At 37.4% G+C, this 22,174-nt stretch overlaps 1 non-coding gene across 1 annotated transcript; it reads left to right on the top strand.

The window, feature by feature from the left end:
• Window positions 1-16,580: 16,580 nt before the first annotated feature.
• LOC130937422 (small nucleolar RNA R71) lies at window positions 16,581-16,688 on the top strand. The gene has a single exon (XR_009068643.1). It is a non-coding gene; the product is annotated as a small nucleolar RNA R71 (small nucleolar RNA).
• The last annotated feature ends 5,486 nt before the right edge of the window (window positions 16,689-22,174 follow it).

Raw genomic sequence — 22,174 nt, 5'->3', positions numbered from 1 at the left:
GGACTTAATCCAAAGAGACAATATCTCCTGATCTCAATGAATTTCCTCATTCTTATCTCTCCCATTCTTTTATAACTTTTACTTACATTCTGCAAAATCCCATTCCCCTTTACATTCCTGCTATTTTCATTTCTGCACTTCATTGCTTTCCTTTATTCTTTTGCCATTTATGTTTCTACCATTTATAATTCTGCACTTACAACTTATACTGTTGAGCTTGACTAATTCACCAATTAATTAAAATTGCTCAAATCTACCAATCTCTGTGGATACGATCCCACTCCACTGTGGGTTATACTTGACGATAATTTTGGTGCGCTTGCCAAGAGCGGATTCATCAATATTATTGGGAAGGGGGTAAAATTGTGACTCATACTTTTCACAACTCGAACAAATCCTGGCAACAGATCCAAAAACACTTGGTGCATAATAACATGGTTCACACACATTCTTCACAACTTCACACAACTAACCAGCAAGTGCACTGAGTCGTCCAAGTAATAAACTTTACGTGAGTAAGGGTCGATCCCACAGAGATTATGGTATGAAGCAAGCTATAGTCATCTTGTAAATATCAGTCAGGCGGATTCTAATGGTTATAATAGTTTTCGAATATAAAGATAAATAAAGCATAAAATAAAGATAGAGATACTTATGTAATTCATCGGTGGGAATTTCAGATAAGCGCATGAAGATACTGTGTTCCTTTTGAATCTCTGCTTTCCTACTACTTTCATCTAATCATTCTTACTCCTTTCCATGGCAAGCTGTATGTTGGGGGATCACCGTTGTCAATGGCTACCGTCTGTCCTCTCAGTGAAAATGGTCTAGGTGCACTGTCACCGCACGGCTAATCATCTGTCGGTTCTCGATCATGCAGGCATAGGATTTACTATCCTTTTGCGTCTGTCACCACGCCCTACAGTCGCGAGTTTGAAGCTCGTCACAGTCATTCAATCCCAGAATCCTACTCGGAATACCACAGACAAGGTTTAGACTTCCGGATTCTCAAGAATGCTGCCAATGGATTCTAGCTTATACCACGAAGATTCTGATTAAGGAATCCAAGAGATATTCATTCAAGCTTATTTGCATGTAGAACGAAAGTGGTTGTCAAGCACACGTTCATAAGTGAGAATGGTGATGAGCGTCACATAATCATCACATTCATCAAGTTCTTGAGTGCGAATGGATATCTTAGAATAAGAATAAGCGTGAATTGAATATAAGAACAATAGTACTTTGCATTAATTCTCGAGGTATAGCAGAGCTCCACACCTTAATCTATGGTGTGTAGAAACTCCACCGTTGAAAATACATAAGTAATGAAGGTCCAGGCATGGCCGAATGGCCAGGCCCCAAACGTGATCAAGAGATTAATCAAAAGACTAATTCAAAGATGAAAACACAATAGTAAAAAATTCTATTTATACTAAACTAGTTACTAGGGTTTACAGAAATAAGTTTAAGTGTAGAAATCCACTTTCGGGCCCACTTTGGTGTGTGCTTGGGATGAGCCTTGAGCTTTCACGTGTAGAGACTTCATTTGGAGTTAAACGCCAAGTTGTAATGTGTTTTTGGCGTTTAACTCTGGTTTGTGACGTGTTTCTGGCGTTTTACTCCAGAATACAGCATGGAATTGGTGTTGAACGTCAGTTTGCATCGTCTAAACTTGAATAAAGTATGGACTATTATATATTGCTGGAAAGCCCTGGATGTCTACTTTCCAACGCAATTGAGAGCGCGCCATTTGAAGTTTTTTAGCTCCATAAAATCTATTTCGAGTGCAGGGAGGTCAGAATCCAACAGCATCAGCAGTCATTTGTCAGCCTCTGAATCAGATTTTTGCTTAGATCCCTCAATTTCAGCCAGAAAATATCTGAAATAACAGAAAAACACACAAACTCATAGTAAAGTACAGAAATGTGAATTTTGCATAAAAACTAACAAAAACATCCAAAAAAGTAGCTAGATCATACTAAAAAATAACTAAAAACAATGCCAAAAAGCGTATAAATTATCCGCTCATCAAGCATGTCCTCATGCTAAGCTCAAGAGAAGCTAAAAGAGTGAAGAGGAATAGTAGAAAGTATGAGATGCAACCTATCTATATGAATGCAACTACATGCAAAAAATGATTCTACCTACTTGGTGAAAAGTAAATAAACCTTTCAAGAACAAATATGAACTGTATTTCACTAATTCAAATCATAAAAATGAAGTACAAATAGACTTGCAAGAAAAAGATAGCTCAGGAAAGCCAGGAACAAAGAATCGAGCATCGAACCCTCACTGGAAGTGTATACATTCTAATCACTCAGGTGTTTAAGATTCGATTCTCTCAATTCTCCACTAATCTTGCTTTCTAAGGCTTGCTCTTCTTCTACCATTCAACAAAAATTTAATGCACAGATACACATATCAAGAGGTCTTTTAAAGGTTGTAATGGGGTTAGGGTCAAGGTAGGATTGTATTTGGTCGAGTGGACTAAAATCTGAATCCTTAATCAGCGTAAACTTCTCACCTAACTTAGGACAATCCATGTAATCATAATATAAAGCCTAACTACCCATTAACTATGTTTTGCCACATATTCATGCATCCCAGTTTTAGTACAACTCATATGCATTGCTTTCACCATTTACTTTGGGGCATTTTGTCCCTTTTTTTATTTACTCTTTTTCTTTTCTTTTTTCTATTTTTTTTCTATTTTTCTTTTCTTTTCTTTTGTTTTTCTCAATGCATATGATTAAAGTATTGAGTACAAGAATATATATGCTCAACATTTTTTCACATTTTCACAGAAAAGTCTAAAATACTCAATTTCCAAACCAAACATTTCCAAACCCACTTTCCCCACACTTAATTCATGAGCACTCTCACTAGTCTAAGCTAACCATGGATTCAAATTAAGGACATTATTGTTTTCCGCTTAGAGTTAGTGATGAGCTAAAGTAAAGAACAAAGAGGGTAAAATAGGCTCAACTTTGGTTTGCAAAGGATAATGAAAAGGTTAAGGCCATATGGGTATGTAAGCTCAGTGAAACAAAGGCCTCAATCATATAAGTGCATGCATACATTAAAAAATGAAAATATAGAATTAAGCAAGACAAAGATCACAATTTTAGAGAGAACAACACACACCAAAAATAAAATATTGGTTGATAAAATGCAACTAATCAAATAGGCTCAAAATCTCACTGGTTTTGTGTGTTCGAGCTCTAAACCATGTTCCCAAATCAATTTCTTCAAGAAAGTTTAACAAAATTTTAATTCAAATTAATGAAATGCTATAAAAAAGTTTCTTAAAAAAGAAATTATTACTTCAACCAAGTAGTGGTAAAATATGCACAAAATGTAACAAACATGCAATCAAACATGCAAATGCAACAACTAACTACAAAGAAGAGTAAGAATTGGTGTTAAAAAGGAAGTAACTAACCCACGGAAGTCGGTATCGACCTCCCCACACTTAAAGATTGCACCGTCCTCGGTGCATGCAAAGATGTGCAAGTGGACGGGTTGCTCCAATTGATGCCTTTCTCCAAAGATCGTGCAGTAGATTTGTTTATTGCTTCAGTTAGAAACTTTTCCTTTTTCCTCTTGGTGGCCATCCTGAAAAAAGAGAAAAAGGAAGGGAAAGAACCCACAAGCAAAGATATGAAAAGAAATAAAACATATGTGGGCTAGTGCCAAATAATAAGGTTCTCAACTACATGGTAGTTACAACATGTAAGTGAGAAAATAGTAAAAGCACAGGACCTGCCAACTGAATAGCAAACAAGTCAAGAAGCACCTAAAATAATGCAGGAAATATGCAACAGTTGAGTAAGAAAATTTTAACACCAAGAAAAAAAGTATCACATTTGGAAAAGAAAATAAAAACATGCACAAAATTAAAATGCAATGAATGAAAGTATGCAAATGCAATGAGGAAAACATATGAAAGAGAATAAGGAGGAGAAGAAAGTAAGGAAGGAAGAGGATAGAAGAAAAGAAGAGAAGAAAGAAGGAGAAATGATAAGAGAACAAGAAACGGACGTGACATGCGCGCATGCATCACGCGTATGCGTGAAAACTGAAATGGCCATGCGATGTGTAAGCGTTGTCCACGCGTATGCGTGAACGGCCAAAAATGAACACTGACGCGTGAGCGTCGGTCACGCATACGCGTGACCTCTGGTCGTGCGAAACGCACATTACCAGCACCAAGGCAACACAACTCTCGGCTAAATCACTCATTGACGACGATTTTGCAGCCCACGTGTACGCGTCGCTGACGCCTACGCGTGGGTTAACTAAAATACGGGTTATGCACACGCGTCGCCTACGCGTACGCGTGGTTTGGCTCGTGCACAAGGCACCCTTCCTGTAGAGCTCCCGTGTAACTTACTGTAAGTTTTAGCGTCGTATGTGATGCGTGCGCGTGGTTTACACGTACGCGTGGAACGCACTTTTCTTTCTCTCTTTTTTTTAATAGAATGCAAAATGCAGATGTTGATGCAGACATTATGGCTGGATACTAATAAAAATAGAATAAAATAAAATTAAGGATAAAAATGAAAGATCATACCATGGTGGGTTGTCTCCCACCTAGCACTTTTAGTTAAAGTCCTTAAGTTGGACATTTGGTGAGCTCCTTGTCAGGGCGGCTTATGCTTGAACTCTTCCAGGAATCACCACCAATGCTTACAATTCCAATAGCCTCCGGGATCCCAAACTAGGCGCATAACGTCTTCAAGCAAGTTGAAGCAAGTGACAAGGCTCCAAGAGTGTTGATTGCTAGAATGAATTCCGGGGTCCCATATCTTATTGGTCATCACCCTTTCTTCTTGTTGATCATCATTTTTCCAACCGGGTGGCAAGTAATTTGAATTCTCATGGAAGCATCCAAACAACTTCCTAGACCCATTCAATTGAGCTCTACACCAACCTTTGCATTTAAACTTTGAGCTTTCAATCATATTGAATCTTGCATGACAACTCCTACCACTAACCATCTCCCTCTTACTCTTAAAGCCACAAAGAGCTCTAAGTTAACCATCCGTCTCAAGCAAGCCATATTCAAGTGAGATTATAAAGCTTAGAGATAAGAGGTTTACCCACTTGAATGAAAGGATAGATGGTGATGGCTTGGGGAGAGGTGTTTCCAATGGCCTTGCAAGCTCTACTCCCTTGTACTATTCTTTGAATTCTTCCACCTCCTTGCAAACCACTTCAATTTCAACTGCACCCTGATCAAATTCTTCAAATTCTTCCCCATCACTCAAGTCATAAGTTGGAGGTTGAGAAAAATCTACCTCCACATCATCTTCAGATTCACTTGGAGAAGGTTCTTCAAACTCAAGGGGTTCAATTGCGGATGCAAGTTCATCACTAGGAGGGCTTGATTCATGATTATCATCACCAAGGGAACTTGCCTCTTGATCTATTCCATCCAATTCTTCATAAGGAACATGCCTTGGAGGTTGTGCACTATCCTCCTCAACATCAAATTCAAGCTTATTGGAGGAATACTCTATAATTTGAGATTCCCATGGAGGTTCAGCGTCTCCTAAGTCTTCAACCACTTCTTTCTCTTCAACTATTACGGCTTCCTCCACTTGTTCCAACACAGAGCAACATTCCTCATGTTCCACCGGGGTTTTTGATATCTCCTTCATGCTATGCTCTTCATTTGATTCCCTGCATGCAGCCATGGGCCACTTTGAGTGCTCATGTATTGGGATGCTAATTGATTTACCAACTCGCCCAAGGCGGCCGCAAAGTTTAGCACACTCTTATTCATTCTTTCTTGCCCTTGAAGAATAGCACTAAGGGCGTTGTTATCCAATGGAGGTTGGGGTGGATAGGAGGGTTCATTTACTGGGGGAAAGGGCTCATAATACGGAGGTGGTTCTTCTTGATAAGGATATGGAGATGGTGTATATTGAGGTGGTGGTTCTAAGTAGGGCTCATAAGGCTCTTGGTATGGTGGGTAAGGATTAGGGTCATATGGGGGTGTTTGGTGGTAAGGTGCTTGTGAGTATGGTAGTTCAAAACTATGTTGAGGAGGGGGTTTATAGGCGTATGGTGGTGGTTGTTGATAATCAAAAGAGTGCTACCATAGCTGTTATCTTGATATGCTTCTTGGAATGGCTCTTGGTTATAGTATGTTGGTGGAGGTTGTTACCAAGAGGGTTGATCAAATCCTTGTGGCTCCTCCCAACCTTGATTGTTCCAACCTTGATGCATATTCTCATTGTAGCCTCCATTTCCTACAACATAATTTGAACTAAACTCATAGCCAAAGGGTGAGAATTCATAGTAGCTAAAGAAAATAAAAACAGAAACTAGTAAAAATAAGCAACTAAGTCCTAAACTAACAGAAACTAACAAACAAGCAAAAAGCAAATATTTAACATAACCAATAATAAGGCACACGTTTGCAACTCCCCGGCAACGGTGCCATTTGACGAATGAATTTCTCGCATGGTCTAGAATTTCATAAATAAGTTCTCGTTGAAAGTATAGCTTCTAGACCGACAAGGAATCCTTTCGTACAAAAATTTGGTTGTCACAAGTAACAAATCCTATAAAAATAATAACCGAAGTATTCAAACCTCGGGTCGTCTCTCAAGGAATTACAGGGAGGTGTATTTATTATTGGTTATGAGATTTTCTGAGAAATTTGGGGTTTGGAAAATGGGCAAATAAATGATTATAAATTAAAGCAAGGAAAATTAACAAGAGATTTTATGTAATTGAATTAAAAACCCTTGACTAGGAGAGGATTAATCGGAAGTTCCATCCTTGTTGGATTTTCCAAGATTAATAGTAATAAGTTGTTGTTTCTACTTAGTTAACCCTCAACGAATGAAGGAAAGTCAAGTAGTTGAGCTAACTCTTATTCACAAGTCCTAATCCTCTCCCTTGGGAAGGATTAGCGTTAGTGACTAGAGAGCCAGCCAACAACTTCCAATTACAATTTAACTCTTGAGTCTTCCAACTCAAGGGTTTCCAAATATTAATCAACTCCAAAGTCAAGTTGAGAGCCTACTCCATTGACATGGATGCCAATTTTGCATACATGTAAAGGGATTAGAAAGAAGACATAATAATCAAATTAATTGGAATGAAAGTGAGAATAATCAACGGATAAAGAAATTAAATAGAAAAATACTCTTTGCGTTAATAAATTAACAAGCGAAGAAGATAAACTAAAGTAATAGAATAAATAAAAGTAGAAGAAAACTAAATTAAAGGAACATTGAACCTGGAATTGGAATTGGGAAGAAATAAACCTAAAACTAATAGAAATTCTAAAACCTAAAATTGTGAATGGTGAATGAATTGATTCCTCCACTCTGCAACTTCTATTCTGTGTTTTTGGGCTTAGAATTGGGCCAAAATGGAGCCCAAAAATTGTTCCCAGCGCTTTCTGCACGTGGCGTATGTCACGCGTACGCGTAGGTCACGCGTACGCATCATTTGACGAAATTTCTTGTCACGCGTATGCGTCGCTTGTCCTTTGCGCTAGTCACGCGTACGCTTCAGGTACGCGCACGCGTCGCTGCCAGCTTCTTAGAACTTCATTTTCTTTGCGTTCCTTCCACTTTTGCATGTTTTCTTTCCATCCTCTAAGCCATTCCTACCCTATAAAGCCTAAAAACACTTAACACACAAATCACAGCATCGAATGGTAATAAAGGAAATTTAAAATACACAATTTAAAGGCTTAGAAAACATGTTTTCAATCATGGAACAAAATTAGGAAGGAATTGTAAAATCATGCAAATTATATGAATATGTATGGGAATCGTGGACAAAATCCACTCAATTAAGCACAAGATGTACCACGAAATAGTGGTGCATTACCTACCCACTAACTAAACTGAATTTCATGGCCAGATGATCGGTTTCTGGTTATCCTGGTTAAACCGACTGGTCCGGTCCGATTTTCAAAACATTAATTTATTCTAGCATCTACACCCTACATTTAAAATTTAAATTCAATCATTCATATAATAATACAATATAAAATTTCATAAGCTACCCACTAAGTAAACTAAATTTCATGGCCAGATGACCGGTTCCCTAAATTTCAATCATTCAGTGCTCGAAAAATTCCTAAAACCCTCCTCTAAGTGCTCCTCTTTCTCTCTAAAAGTTTTCTCTCTCTAGGCAACCCCACAAAGGCACAAATGAAATCCGCGACTGCAAGCCACGGATTATATAGACGCCTCTCCACGTAAACCGCTACTGCTTATAGCGGCTTACGTTGCTTGCTTTCAATCCATAAACCGCTACTGCCTGTAGTGGTTTATGGTCAAACGTTGCTGCACAGAATCCGCTACTGCTTATAGCAGTTTCTGTTAAAACGCCATTGCTCGTAAACCGCGGCTGACAGTAGCGGTTTCTATAGATTCGTCAAAAAATGCAATTGTGTTTGGGTTTCTGAAAATGTGTAATAAGGTAAATATGAAGGCCATTTTATTTATTTGAGAAAATTGCCCTAAATTGTTCTATTCGTAAAACATATAAATCATCATACCCTGAAACGATTTACGTTAATTTTGAAAACTTAGTATTCTAGAATGTTTTATGTGTATTTCTTGAGAGCACTTCAAAGCATAAATTATTCTAGGAAATAACGGTTAACATATAATTTAAAATACACAGTTTTAGAATGATTTATATATTATTAAAAATAGAAGATTTACGTTTAAAAATTAGTTTAGAGGAATTAGATAATATTAATATCTCTTTATTTTATTTAAATAAAAAACCAAAATATTATGATATTATTTTCTTCTGAATTTTCATTAGTCACAGCTAAAGCTTAAAATAAATGTTTGTTTTAAAATAATACATTTTTATTGCTCTTTTTCTCCAAGAAAATATAGTCATTCTTAAATTTTCATTCCGAATATATTGTTAAGTAGTATAAAAATATTCATGATTATTTATGAGAAACTCAAAACTATAACTTACTATACAATTGAAACTCACTCATGTCAAAATATTCAAAAAGGGCATAGAATTAGAAAGACACATTTTTTGGGTGGATCATAAGAAAAATTCTTCTAAAATAACTATATATAAAATAATATCCCCAAAAATTTTTTGAGGCATGAAGTAATATGTTATTATTCAACATATGAGCTTATTTTAAAATAATTTAATCATTTAAACGAAGTACATAATTTTTTTTAGGTGGCGGGTTTGAAAAATTAGAATACATACTTATAATCACATATCTGTTATCGTTAGATATTTTAGTTTATTTTTTAGAAGAAAAATAAAAGAGAAGAAAAAATGTGATATTTGTAAAGAATATAGAGAGTTGTATATTTTTTTATATCAGTTGAAAATTTATTGTAATATATTTCGTTTATACTATAAACGTCATAATTCTTTACATATCTTATTTATAATGTAAACGAAATAAAAGTGCACGTATGTTATTGACACTATAAATAAAATAAATATATCTAATATTTTATACTTTATTTCGTTTACAGTATAAACGAGAGACATATACTTTTATTTCGTGCGATAAAAAATACTATAAATTTTATAAAAATGCTATAAATTATATATTTTAATAAATAAAATATTTATTTCATTTATTAAAAAAAAATCCCAAATTAATGTCATACAAGATGATTAAATAATTACTATTTCTATGTCGTAAATAAATATATTATTTTATGAATTTAGCAGTGATATTGTGATAGTGTCCGCGCACAGTGCACCGAGTCACCGACACAGAGGGGTCAGTGGTGGCAGGTGTATATTCGCCAAATTCTAATAAATGTTCAAACTGATGTTCCAGCTGCTTTATATATTTGAAGTGATTGTTGGTTAATTTTATTGTTCTATGCTCGATGATTGTGCATTTGCATTAATACTTAATTATCGTATACCGTAAGAAAATGAAATATTGATTCATTTTTGGCGCAGTTCATTAAACAAAATAAGGGTATGAGACTATAATGTAATAATAATTAATGTCATATACTTTTATAAGAATTTTGTGTAAGCAATTTTTTTTTTAATTTCTACTTTTTTAATCAGTGGTATAATAATGTTGGTTGTCGCATACTCACATTTCAAATCGAAATCGAAAGTTGATGGCGAAGGGCTAACATGGTAGGGTCGTCGCATACTCACATTTCAAATCGAAATCACTTGTTAACACTGCGTTCCCGTGCGTAATGAATAATAATCAAATTAATCTTTTAAATTTTACATAATAATTAAATCTATTTCTTAATTTTTAAATTAATTAATGTTTCACTTTATTTTTGATAACCTCCATAAAATTTTTTTGACAGGATGTCGAATTAAATTTGTATTAAAATTTCAAATTTAAAAAAACAGACACAATTTTTCTAAAAAAGAGTAGACTTAACTCAAAAATTACTTAACATTTGTGTTAAAATATATGAAATGTTTGGATTGTGGCAACTAACAAATAATAAAGAATTGCAATAAGACAAATAAAAATTTTAAATTGAAACAGAAAGAAAGCAAACATGCTTAAAGAATAAAAATAAAAATAAAATACGTAAAGTAGGGCTGCACATGAATCGGATAATATCCGCATCTGATCCGAATTTTTTGGATATTATCCGATCCGCAGAGTCATCGGATCGGAGCGGATTAGATTCGATCCGCACTATGGTAGGATTGGATTGTGGATTTCGCAGTGGTATTTGCGGATCCGATTCGCAAATCTGCATATCCGCACATCTCATATAAATAACATAGTTTAAGAAAGTAAACCCTAATATGATATGCATTTTAGGGCTTGTTTGGGCACCATTTTCGAAAAAGATATTTTTTTAAATGATATTTTTTTTAAAGATCTTTATAAAAGTAAAAGTGATTTTATGTTCTCATATCTCTATTAATTATGTTGGGTAAAATAAGATAAAAGTACTTTTTTGTTTATTTTTTGACACCCACATCTTCCTTGGTCTTCAAGTACCATGTTTCTTCATCTTGCTCCTCAAATTTTGCACCTATATTCTCCACTCAGTTTGAAGGTTGAATAGCAAGCCTTGATGCTCAAGAAAAGGCAATAACTATCTTTCGACTTATATGCTCTTTATACTGTCTTTCTTCAAATTCAGCTTACCTGTCTTTGCTTTTGTAGTCGAAACACTTTTTCTATAGTCGAAACCATTGACAGTCATAACGCCCTCTTGTAAAAAAAAAAACTCATTTTTTGTACCAACAAATTGCTCCTTTAAAACTTGTTATTTTGTTCAAAAATACAAGTTTTAATATTCCTCGTGTTGGTGGTGCACGAAATTGTGATCACTACAACTTCGCACAACTAACCAGCAAGTGCACTGGGTCGTCCAAGTAATAAACCTTACGCGAGTAAGGGTCGATCCCACGGAGATTGGTGGTATGAAGCAAGCTATGGTCATCTTGTAAATCTCAGTCAGGCAGACTCAAATGGGTATGGTGATAAACGAAAATAACATAAAAGATAAAGATAGGGATACTTATGTATATCATTGGTGTAAGAGCTTCAGACAAGCGTATGAAGATGCCTTCCCTTCCGTCTCTCTGCTTTCTTACTGTCTTCATCCAATCCTTTCTTACTCCTTTCCATGGCAAGCTCGTGTAGGGTTTCACTGTTGTCAGCAGCTACCTCCCATCCGCGCAGTGAAAGCTAATGCACACACTCTGTCACAGTGCTGCCAATCACCGATTTGGTTCCCTCCCCTACCGGAATAGAATAACTCTTTTGCGTCTGTCACTAACGCCCAGTAGGTTACAGGTTTGAAGCACGTCACAGTCATTCAATCATTGAATCCTACTCAGAATACCACAGACAAGGTTAGACCTTCCGGATTCTCTTGAATGCTGCCATCAGTTCTTGCCTATACCACGAAGACTCTGATCTCACGGAATGGCTGGCTCGTTTGTCAGGCGAGCACTCGGTTGTCAGGCGATCAACCATGCATCGTGCAATCAGGAATCCAAGAGATATTCACTAAGCCTCAGATGCTTGTAGAACAAGAATGGTTGTCAGTCACCTTGTTCATAGGTGAGAATGATGATGAGTGTCAATCATCACCTTCATCAAGTTGAAGAACAAGTGATATCTTGGTAAAAGAACAAGCGAAATTGAATAGAAGAACAATAGTAATTGCATTAATACTCGAGGTACAGCAGAGCTCCACACCTTAATCTATGGTGTGTAGAAACTCCACCGTTGAAAATACATAAGAACAAAAGTCTAGGCATGGCCGTGAGGCCAGCCCCAGATTGATCTAAGAACTAGATGTCCAAAGATGTAGATACAATAGTAAAAGGTCCTACTTATAGAAACTAGTAGCCTAAGGTGTACAAAGGTGAGTAAATGACATAAAAATCCACTTCCGGGCCCACTTGGTGTGTGCTTGGGCTGAGCAATGAAGCATTTTTCGTGTAGAGACTCTTCTTGGCGTTTAACTCCAGCTTTTATGCCAGTTTGGGCGTTTAACTCCCAATTAGGTGCCAGTTCCGGCGTTTAACGCTGGGAATTCTGAGGGTGACTTTGAACGCCGGTTTGGGCCATCAAATCTTGGGCAAAGTATGGACTATTATATATTGCTGGAAAGCCCAGGATGTCTACTTTCCAATGCCGTTGAGAGCGCGCCAATTGGGCTTCTGTAGCTCCAGAAAATCCACTTCGAGTGCAGGGAGGTCAGAATCCAACAGCATCTGCAGTCCTTTTCAGTCTCTGGATCAGATTTTTGCTCAGGTCCCTCAATTTCAGCCAGAAAATACCTGAAATCACAGAAAAACACACAAACTCATAGTAAAGTCCAGAAAAATGAATTTTAATTAAAAACTAATAGAAATATAATAAAAACTAAACTAAAACTACTAAAAACATACTAAAAACAATGCCAAAAAGCATACAAATTATCCGCTCATCACAACACCAAACTTAAATTGTTGCTTGTCCCCAAGCAACTGAAAATCAAATAAGATAAAAAGAAGAGAATATACTATAGACTCCAAATTATCAATGAAACTAAGCTCCAAATTAGATGAGCGGGACTAGTAGCTTTTTGTCTCCGAACAGTTTTGGCATCTCACTTTATCCTCTGAGGTTCAGAATGATTGGCTTCTTTAGGAACTCAGAATCCAGATAGTGTTATTGATTCTCCTAGTTAAGTATGATGATTCTTGAGCACAGCTACTTATTGAGTCTTGGCTGTGGCCCAAAGCACTCTGTCTTCCAGTATTACCACCGGATACATACATGCCACAGACACATAATTGGGTGAACCTTTTCAGATTGTGACCCAGCTTTGCTAGAGTCCCCAATTAGAGGTGTCCAGGGTTCTTAAGCACACTCGTATTGCCTTGGATCACAACTTTATTTCTTTTTTTTCTTTCTTTTTCTTTTTCTCCCCTTTTTTTTCGTTTTTCTCCTTCTTTTTTTTTTTTGTATTCACTGCTTTTTCTTGCTTCAAGAATCATTTTTATGATTTTTCAGATCCTCAGTAACATGTCTCCTTTTCCATCATTCTTTCAAGAGCCAACAATTTTAACATTCATGAACCACAAATTCAAACGACATATGCACTGTTTAAGCATACATTCAGAAAACAAAAGTATTGCCACCACATCAAACTAATTAAGCTAGTTTTAAAGATGAATTTGAAATCCTGTACTTCTTGTTCTTTTGTGATAAAAACAGTTTTCATTTAAGAAAGGTGATGGATTCATATTCATAGCTTTAAGGCATAGACACTAAGACACTAATGATCATAAGACACAAACATGGATAAACATAAAGCACTAAAATTCGAAAAACAGAAAAATAAAGAACAAGGAGATTAAAGAACGGGTCCACCTTAGTGATGGCGGCTCTTTCTTTCTCTTGAAGATCCTATGGAGTGCTTGAGCTCCTCAATGTCTCTTCCTTGTCTTTGTTGCTCCTCTCTCATGATCCTTTGATCTTCTCCAATTTCATGGAGGAGGATGGCATGTTCTTGGTGCTCCACCCTTAGTTGTCCCATGTTAGAACTTAATTTTCCTAGGGAGGTGTCTTGTGGAGGAAGGTGCATCCCTTGAGGTATCTCAGGGATCTCATGATGAGAGGGGTCTCTTGTTTGCTCCATCTTCTTCTTAGTGATGGGCTTGAGGTCATGCCTTCTCAGTTGAACCGGCTTTGGATGCCATAAATGGTTATGGAAAAACAAAGAGCAATGCTTTTACCACACCAAACTTAAAAGGTTTGCTCGTCCTCGAGCAAAAGAAGAAAGAAGAGAGTAGAAGAAGAAGAAATGGAGGAGAGGGAGATGGCTTTGTGGTTCGGCCAAAAAGGGGGAGAAGTGGTGGTTTATGAAGGATGGATGTGAGTGGTGAAGAGAAAGAGATGTTGAGGTGATTGGTGAATGGGTGAAGAAGAGAGAGAGTGGTGGGGTTGGTGGGGATCCTGTGGGGTCCACAGATCCTGAGGTGTCAAGGAAAAGGCATCCCTGCACCAAATGGCATCAAAATCCACGTTTTGAGCCAATTCTGGCGTTAAACGCCGGGCTGGTGCCCATTTCTGGCGTTTAACGCCAGGTTCTAGCCCTTTTCTGGCGTTTAACGCCAGTCTGGTGCCCCTTTCTGGCGTTAAACGCCCAGAATGGTGCCAGACTGGGCGTTAAACGCCCAACTGCTAGCCTCACTGGCGTTTAAACGCCAGTGAGTTCTTCCTCCAGGGTGTGCTGTTTTTCTTCCTGTTTTTCATTCTGTTTTTGCTTTTTCAATGGATTTTGTGACTTCTTATGATCATCAACCTACAAAAAAGATAAAATAACAAAAGGAAATAGTTAATTATAAAACATTGGGTTGCCTCCCAACAAGCGCTTCTTTAATGTCATTAGCTTGACAGAGGACTCTCATGGAGCCTCACAAATGATCAGAGCAATGTTGAAACCTCCCAACACCAAACTTAGAGTTTGAATGTGGGGGTTCAACACCAAACTTAGAGTTTGGTTGTGGCCTCCCAACACCAAACTTAGAGTTTGACTATGGGGGCTCTATTTGTCTCTGATTTGAGAGAAGCTCTTCATGCTTCTTCTCCATGATGACAGAGGGATATCCTTGAGCCTTTAACACCAAGGATTCTTCATTCACTTGAATGATCAACTCTCCTTTATCAACATCAATCACAGCCTTTGCTGTGGCTAGGAAGGGTCTGCCAAGGATGATGGATTCATCTATGCACTTCCCAGTCTCTAGGACTATGAAGTCAGTAGGGATGTAATGGTCTTCAATCTTCACCAAAACATTCTCTACAAGTCCATGAGTTTGTTTTCTTGAATTGTCTGCCATCTCTAATGAGATTCTTGCAGCTTGCACCTCAGGGATCCCTAATTTCTCCATTACAGAGAGGGCATGAGGTTTACACTTGACCCTAAGTCACACAAGGCCTTCTTGAAGGTCATGGTGCCTATGGTACAAGGTATAGAAAACTTCCCAGGATCCTGCCTCTTTGAGGCAGTTTCTGCCTAGACAAGTCATCCAGTTCTTTGGTGAGCAAAGGTGGTTCATCCTCCCAAGTCTCATTTCCAAATAACTTGTCATTTAGCTTCATGATTGCTCCAAGGTATTTAGCATCTTGCTCCTCAGTGACATACTCCTCCTCTTCAGAGGAAGAATACTCATCAGAGCTCATGAAAGGCAGAAGTAAGTCCAATGGAATCTCTATGGTCTCATTTTGAGCCTCAGATTTCCATTGTTCCTCATTGAGGAACTCAGAGGAGATTGGTGCACGCCCATTGGGGTCTTCCTCAATGGCGTCCGCCTCCTCTCTTTCCTCTCCATATTCGGCCATGGTTATGGCTTTGCACTCTCCTTTGGATTTTTTCTGTATTACTTGGGAGAGTGCTAGGAGGGAGTTCAGAAATTTTCTTGCTCAGCTGTCCCACTTGTCCTTCCAAATTTCTGATGGAAGACCTTGTTTCATTCATGAAACTTTGGGTGGTTTGATTAGATCAGAGACCATTGTTGCTAAGTCAGAAGTACTCTGCTTAGAACTCTCTGTCTGTTGCTGAGAAGATGATGGAAAAGGCTTGTTATTGCCAGGCCTATTTCTTCCACCATTATTGTTGTTGAAACCTTGTTGAGGTCTCTCTTGATTCTTCCATGAGAAATTTGGGTGATTTCTCCATGAAGAATTATAGGTGTTACCATAGGATTCTCCTAGGTAATTCACCTCTTCCATTGAAGGGTTCTCAGGATCATAAGCTTCTTCCTCAGATGAAGCCTCCTTAGTACTGCTTGGTGCATTTGCATTCCAGACAGACTTTGAGAAATCAAATTGACTTGTTGAGTCAATAATTTATTCTGAGCCAAAATGGCGTTCAGAGTGTCAATCTCAAGAACTCCTTTCTTCTGACTTGTCCCATTGTTCACAGGATTCCTTCAGAAGTGTACATGAATTGGTTATTTGCAACCATTTCAATGAGCTCTTGAGCTTCTGTAGGCGTCTTCTTCAAATGAAGAGATCCTCCAGCAGAGCTATCCAAAGACATCTTGGATAGTTCAGAGAGACCATCATAGAAAATACCTATGATGCTCCATTCAGAAAGCATGTCTGAGGGACATTTTCTGATTAATTGTTTGTATCTTTCCCAAGCTTCATAGAGGGATTCACCATCCTTCTGTCTGAAGGTTTGGACTTCCACTCTAAGCTTACTCAATTTTTGAGGTGGAAAGAACTTTGCCAAGAAGGCATTGACTAGCTTTTCCCAAGAGTCTAGGCTTTCTTTAGGTTGAGAGTCCAACCATATTCTAGCTCTGTCTCTTACAGCAAAAGGGAATAGCATCAGTCTATAGACCTCAGGGTCTACCCCATTAGTCTTGACTGTGTCACAGATTTGCAAGAATTTAGCTAAGAACTGATGAGGATCTTCCATTGGAAGTCCATGGAACTTGCAATTCTGTTGCATTAGAGAAACTAATTGAGGCTTAAGCTCAAAGTTGTTTGCTCCAATGGCAGGGATAGAGATGCTTCTCCCATAAAAATCAGGAGTAGGTGCAGTAAAGTCACCCAGCACCTTCCTTGCATTGTTTGCATTATTGTTGTTTTCGGCTGCCATGTCTTCTTCTTCTTTGAAGAATTCGGTCAGGTCCTCTAAAGAGAGTTGTGCTTTGGCTTCTCTTAACTTTCTCTTCAAGGTCCTTTCGGGTTCAGGGTCAGCTTCAACAAGAATGCCTTTGTCTTTGTTCCTGCTCATATGAAAGAGAAGAAAACAAGAAAATATGGAATCCTCTATGTCACAGTATAGAGATTCCTTGAGGTGTCAGAGGAAAAGAAAAGTAGAAGATAGAAGTAGAAAATTCGAACTTATCAAAGAAGATGGAGTTCGAATTTTGCATTAAGGAGTAGAGTTAGTTCAAAATAGAAGGAGAAGAAGGGAAGTAATTTTCGAAAATTTAAGTAAAAGATTTGAAAGCATTTGAAAAACACTAATTGATTCTCAAAAATTAAGAATAGAAAAAGAATCAAGTGATTTTTGAAAAAGATTTGAAATTAGAAATAAAAAAGATTTGATTGAAAACTTATTTTGAAAAAGATGTGATTGAAAAGATATGATTTGAAAACAATTTTAAAAGATATGATTTGAAAACAATTTTAAAAAGATATGATTTGAAACAATTTTAAAAAGATTGATTTTAAAAATTAATGACTTGCCTAACAAGAAAAGATATGATTCAAACATAAAACCTTCCTCAACAGAAAGGCAAAAAATGTTCAATCAAATCATTAATTGTTAGTAAGTATCTTTGAAAAAGGAAAGAAATTGATTTTGAAAACATTTGATTGAAAAGATATGATTTGAAAAATTTGATTTTGAAAAACTTTTGAAAAACTTTGAAAACTTGAAAAAAAATTGATTTTGAAAACAAAATCTTCCCCCTTTGCCATCCTGGCGTTAAACGCCCAAACTACTACCTTTTGGGCGTTAAACGCCCAGCCAGGCACCCTGGCTGGCGTTTAAACGCCAGTCTGTCTTCTTCACTGGGCATTTTTGAATGCCCAGCTTTTTCTGTGTGATTCCTCTGCAGTATGTTCTGAATCTTCAATTCTCTGGATTTTTAATAATGAGGAATAATAAAAAATGCAACTAAAATCAATAACAATGCATGCAAGACACCAAACTTAGCAGTTTGTATATTACTGACACTAACAAAATGAGAATGCATATGAGAAACAACAAAACACTCAAGTCAATAGAATTCAAAGATCAAAACAAGAAAATCATCAAGAACAACTTGAAGATTAATTAAGACACATGCAAAAATTCGAAAAATGCAAGAAGAACAGAAACATGCAATTGACACCAAACTTAAGATGAGACTCTAGACTCAAACAAAAAATATTTTTGGTTTTTATGATTTTGTAATTTTTTTTTTTGGCTTTTTCGAAAATTAAGTGGAAAAGAAAATAAAGGTATCAAAATTCTTAATGAGAATTCCAGGAATCATGCAATGTTAGTCTAAAGCTTTAGTCTAAAGGAATTAGACATGGCCGGCTAAGCTTCAGCAGGACATTGCATTCAAGAGCTAAATTGATGAGGATCAATCAGCTTTGGTGATGATAAGAACATCACCTTGAAACACTAGAATTCATTCTTAAGAACTCTGAAGAAAAATAATACCTAATCTAAGCAACAAGATGAACCGTCGGTTGTCCATACACAAGAACAATCCCCGGCAACGGCGCCAAAAACTTGGTGCACGAAATTGTGATCACTACAACTTCACACAACTAACCAGCAAGTGCACTGGGTCGTCCAAGTAATAAACCTTACGCGAGTAAGGGTCGATCCCACGGAGATTGGTGGTATGAAGCAAGCTATGGTCATCTTGTAAATCTCAGTCAGGCAGACTCAAATGGGTATGGTGATAAACGAAAATAACATAAAAGATAAAGATAGGGATACTTATGTATATCATTGGTGTAAGAGCTTCAGACAAGCGTATGAAGATGCCTTCCCTTCCGTCTCTCTGCTTTCTTACTGTCTTCATCCAATCCTTTCTTACTCCTTTCCATGGCAAGCTCGTGTAGGGTTTCACTGTTGTCAGCAGCTACCTCCCATCCGCGCAGTGAAAGCTAATGCACACACTCTGTCACAGTGCTGCCAATCACCGGTTTGGTTCCCTCCCCTACCGGAATAGAATAACTCTTTTGCGTCTGTCACTAACGCCCAGTAGGTTACAGGTTTGAAGCACGTCACAGTCATTCAATCATTGAATCCTACTCAGAATATCACAGACAAGGTTAGACCTTCCGGATTCTCTTGAATGCTGCCATCAGTTCTTGCCTATACCACGAAGACTCTGATCTCACGGAATGGCTGGCTCGTTTGTCAGGCGAGCACTCGGTTGTCAGGCGATCAACCATGCATCGTGCAATCAGGAATCCAAGAGATATTCACTAAGCCTCAGATGCTTGTAGAACAAGAATGGTTGTCAGTCACCTTGTTCATAGGTGAGAATGATGATGAGTGTCAATCATCACCTTCATCAAGTTGAAGAACAAGTGATATCTTGGTAAAAGAACAAGCGGAATTGAATAGAAGAACAATAGTAATTGCATTAATACTCGAGGTACAGCAGAGCTCCACACCTTAATCTATGGTGTGTAGAAACTCCACCGTTGAAAATACATAAGAACAAAAGTCTAGGCATGGCCGTGAGGCCAGCCCCAGATTGATCTAAGAACTAGATGTCCAAAGATGTAGATACAATAGTAAAAGGTCCTACTTATAGAAACTAGTAGCCTAAGGTGTACAAAGGTGAGTAAATGACATAAAAATCCACTTCCGGGCCCACTTGGTGTGTGCTTGGGCTGAGCAATGAAGCATTTTTCGTGTAGAGACTCTTCTTGGCGTTTAACTCCAGCTTTTATGCCAGTTTGGGCGTTTAACTCCCAATTAGGTGCCAGTTCCGGCGTTTAACGCTGGGAATTCTAAGGGTGACTTTGAACGCCGGTTTGGGCCATCAAATCTTGGGCAAAGTATGGACTATTATATATTGCTGGAAAGCCCAGGATGTCTACTTTCCAATGCCGTTGAGAGCGCGCCAATTGGGCTTCTGTAGCTCCAGAAAATCCACTTCGAGTGCATGGAGGTCAGAATCCAACAGCATCTGCAGTCCTTTTCAGTCTCTGGATCAGATTTTTGCTCAGGTCCCTCAATTTCAGCCAGAAAATACCTGAAATCACAGAAAAACACACAAACTCATAGTAAAGTCCAGAAAAGTGAATTTTAATTAAAAACTAATAGAAATATAATAAAAACTAAACTAAAACTACTAAAAACATACTAAAAACAATGCCAAAAAGCATACAAATTATCCGCTCATCAGTTGGGCACATGTAACCTTTTCAAATTTTCAAAATTCAAAAGGACAATTACACATCATTTAAAATGACGTGCAATTTTTTGAAAATGCGCAACGTTCTTTGGGATTTAATGAGCCATTCTTGAATAAAGCACTCCTTAAATTCTCCCTGTCAGATTACCTCATGAATCGACCTAGGCTCTTAAAAAGAAACTAGTCATTTATTTCCTCCAGTACGTAGCCCGACAGTTTGGCTTGGCTTAAGCTATACCTTCTCCTTTGTCTCTCGACCCTAAGGCTCAAATAATTCACTATGAGGTGTCAGAGAGAAAAGAATTCGATAAGATGTTAGAGATGAACCACCAAAGAATGTTAACTCAATACCAGTATCTGAATATCAATCGTTGTTTCTTGTCGACTTCTGACTTTCATGAATGGTGGTCAAAGTATTTGTCTATTCATTGCACATCTGTCGATTAAGTCCTCTTGAATCTGATTTTTCCTGTTGCGCAGATAGCATTAAAGAAAATCAAAGGTGAGTATATAAAAGATATCTTTAATTTTTTTTCAAGTACTTAGTAGTTCTTTAGGTATCATTTTGATACTCAAATCAGTTTGCCTTTTAATTTCTCCAGTTACTCGATAGACACCGATCACTCAAGTTGCTGTTGACCCACAACTAGTTGAAAAAAACTAGGATACTGATAAGGACTCAACATCTAAGAAAAAGACCAACTAAGGAAGAGGTCAAAGTAGAGGAAGGTCGAGTGGTGCAAGACTTGCTTCAAAGAAGCGTGGTCCTATTAATATTCTGATGAGAGCTGAAACACCAAAGCTTCAAGAAGTTCGCCCTACAACCCCAAAGGTATATACTTAATGATGTCTGTCGCAACTCAGAAATTTTACCTTATACTTGCAATTTTTATTTTTTCTAATATATTGTAGTAGAAGAAATCCCAAAAAGGGACTTCCTATTGAGTTGCTAATATTGATAATCCCTCTGATCAAGAAGTAGATCAGTCAGTTTATGCTGAAACAGAATTCCTTCAGCCTATTCAGACTACTCAAACTATTAGTCCATCTTCTCTTGTTCGAACTCCGACTCAAAATCCATCATCGACAATAGCATCTCATATTTTGACCTCTTCTCCACTGGTACTACTTTTGTTTAGATTTTCAATGCTAAGTTTCCTTTGACTGATCCTTATATTTTTGCCTTTTTCAGATTCGCTATATGCCTTTTCTTAGTGATGTTGAAACTCACCAAGAATCTAGGCCTACATATGGATTAGGGTTGACTATTGTAACTATCACTGTTGTTCTTGGACATTCGACATAGAAATTCATCGAACTGTCGACACAGAAATTTGTCGATCAAGATACGAAACCACCATTTAATGTTCTTTCTCCAGAAGCTAGAGATTTGAATTTCAATAACATCAACTTCGACCTGGAAAATATCATGTCTGAAGCTTGACAGGTTTATTCCTTTGAAGTAACTATGGCATTGACTTTTGGTCTAGAGTTGAGCACTGTTATCCCTCAAGCTGAGAAGTAGACTCAGGCACCATCAACCAAAGAAAAAGAGGTTATAGAAAAAGTTACTTCCCTTGTGTCCATGGATCCAGATCCTCAAGTTGTCGATAGAATTAATATTGTTTTTGATTGCTCGAACCATTCCATCGAAGATATTGATGACAAATACTATGCTAAAGGCTCAACTTATTGATTCACTTGCCTTTCTGAATCGACATATTTCCTCTGACATGCATTCAGCTCTTGGCTCATTTATTGAGGACGTCTCCTCCCACTCTTCTAAAATTCACGATGC

The sequence above is a fragment of the Arachis stenosperma genome, chromosome 6, assembly GCF_014773155.1.
Source record: "Arachis stenosperma cultivar V10309 chromosome 6, arast.V10309.gnm1.PFL2, whole genome shotgun sequence".
Taxonomy (NCBI): Eukaryota; Viridiplantae; Streptophyta; class Magnoliopsida; order Fabales; family Fabaceae; genus Arachis; species Arachis stenosperma.
Note: the sequence above shows the minus strand (reverse complement) of the source record. Positions and strands in the feature narration are given on the sequence as shown.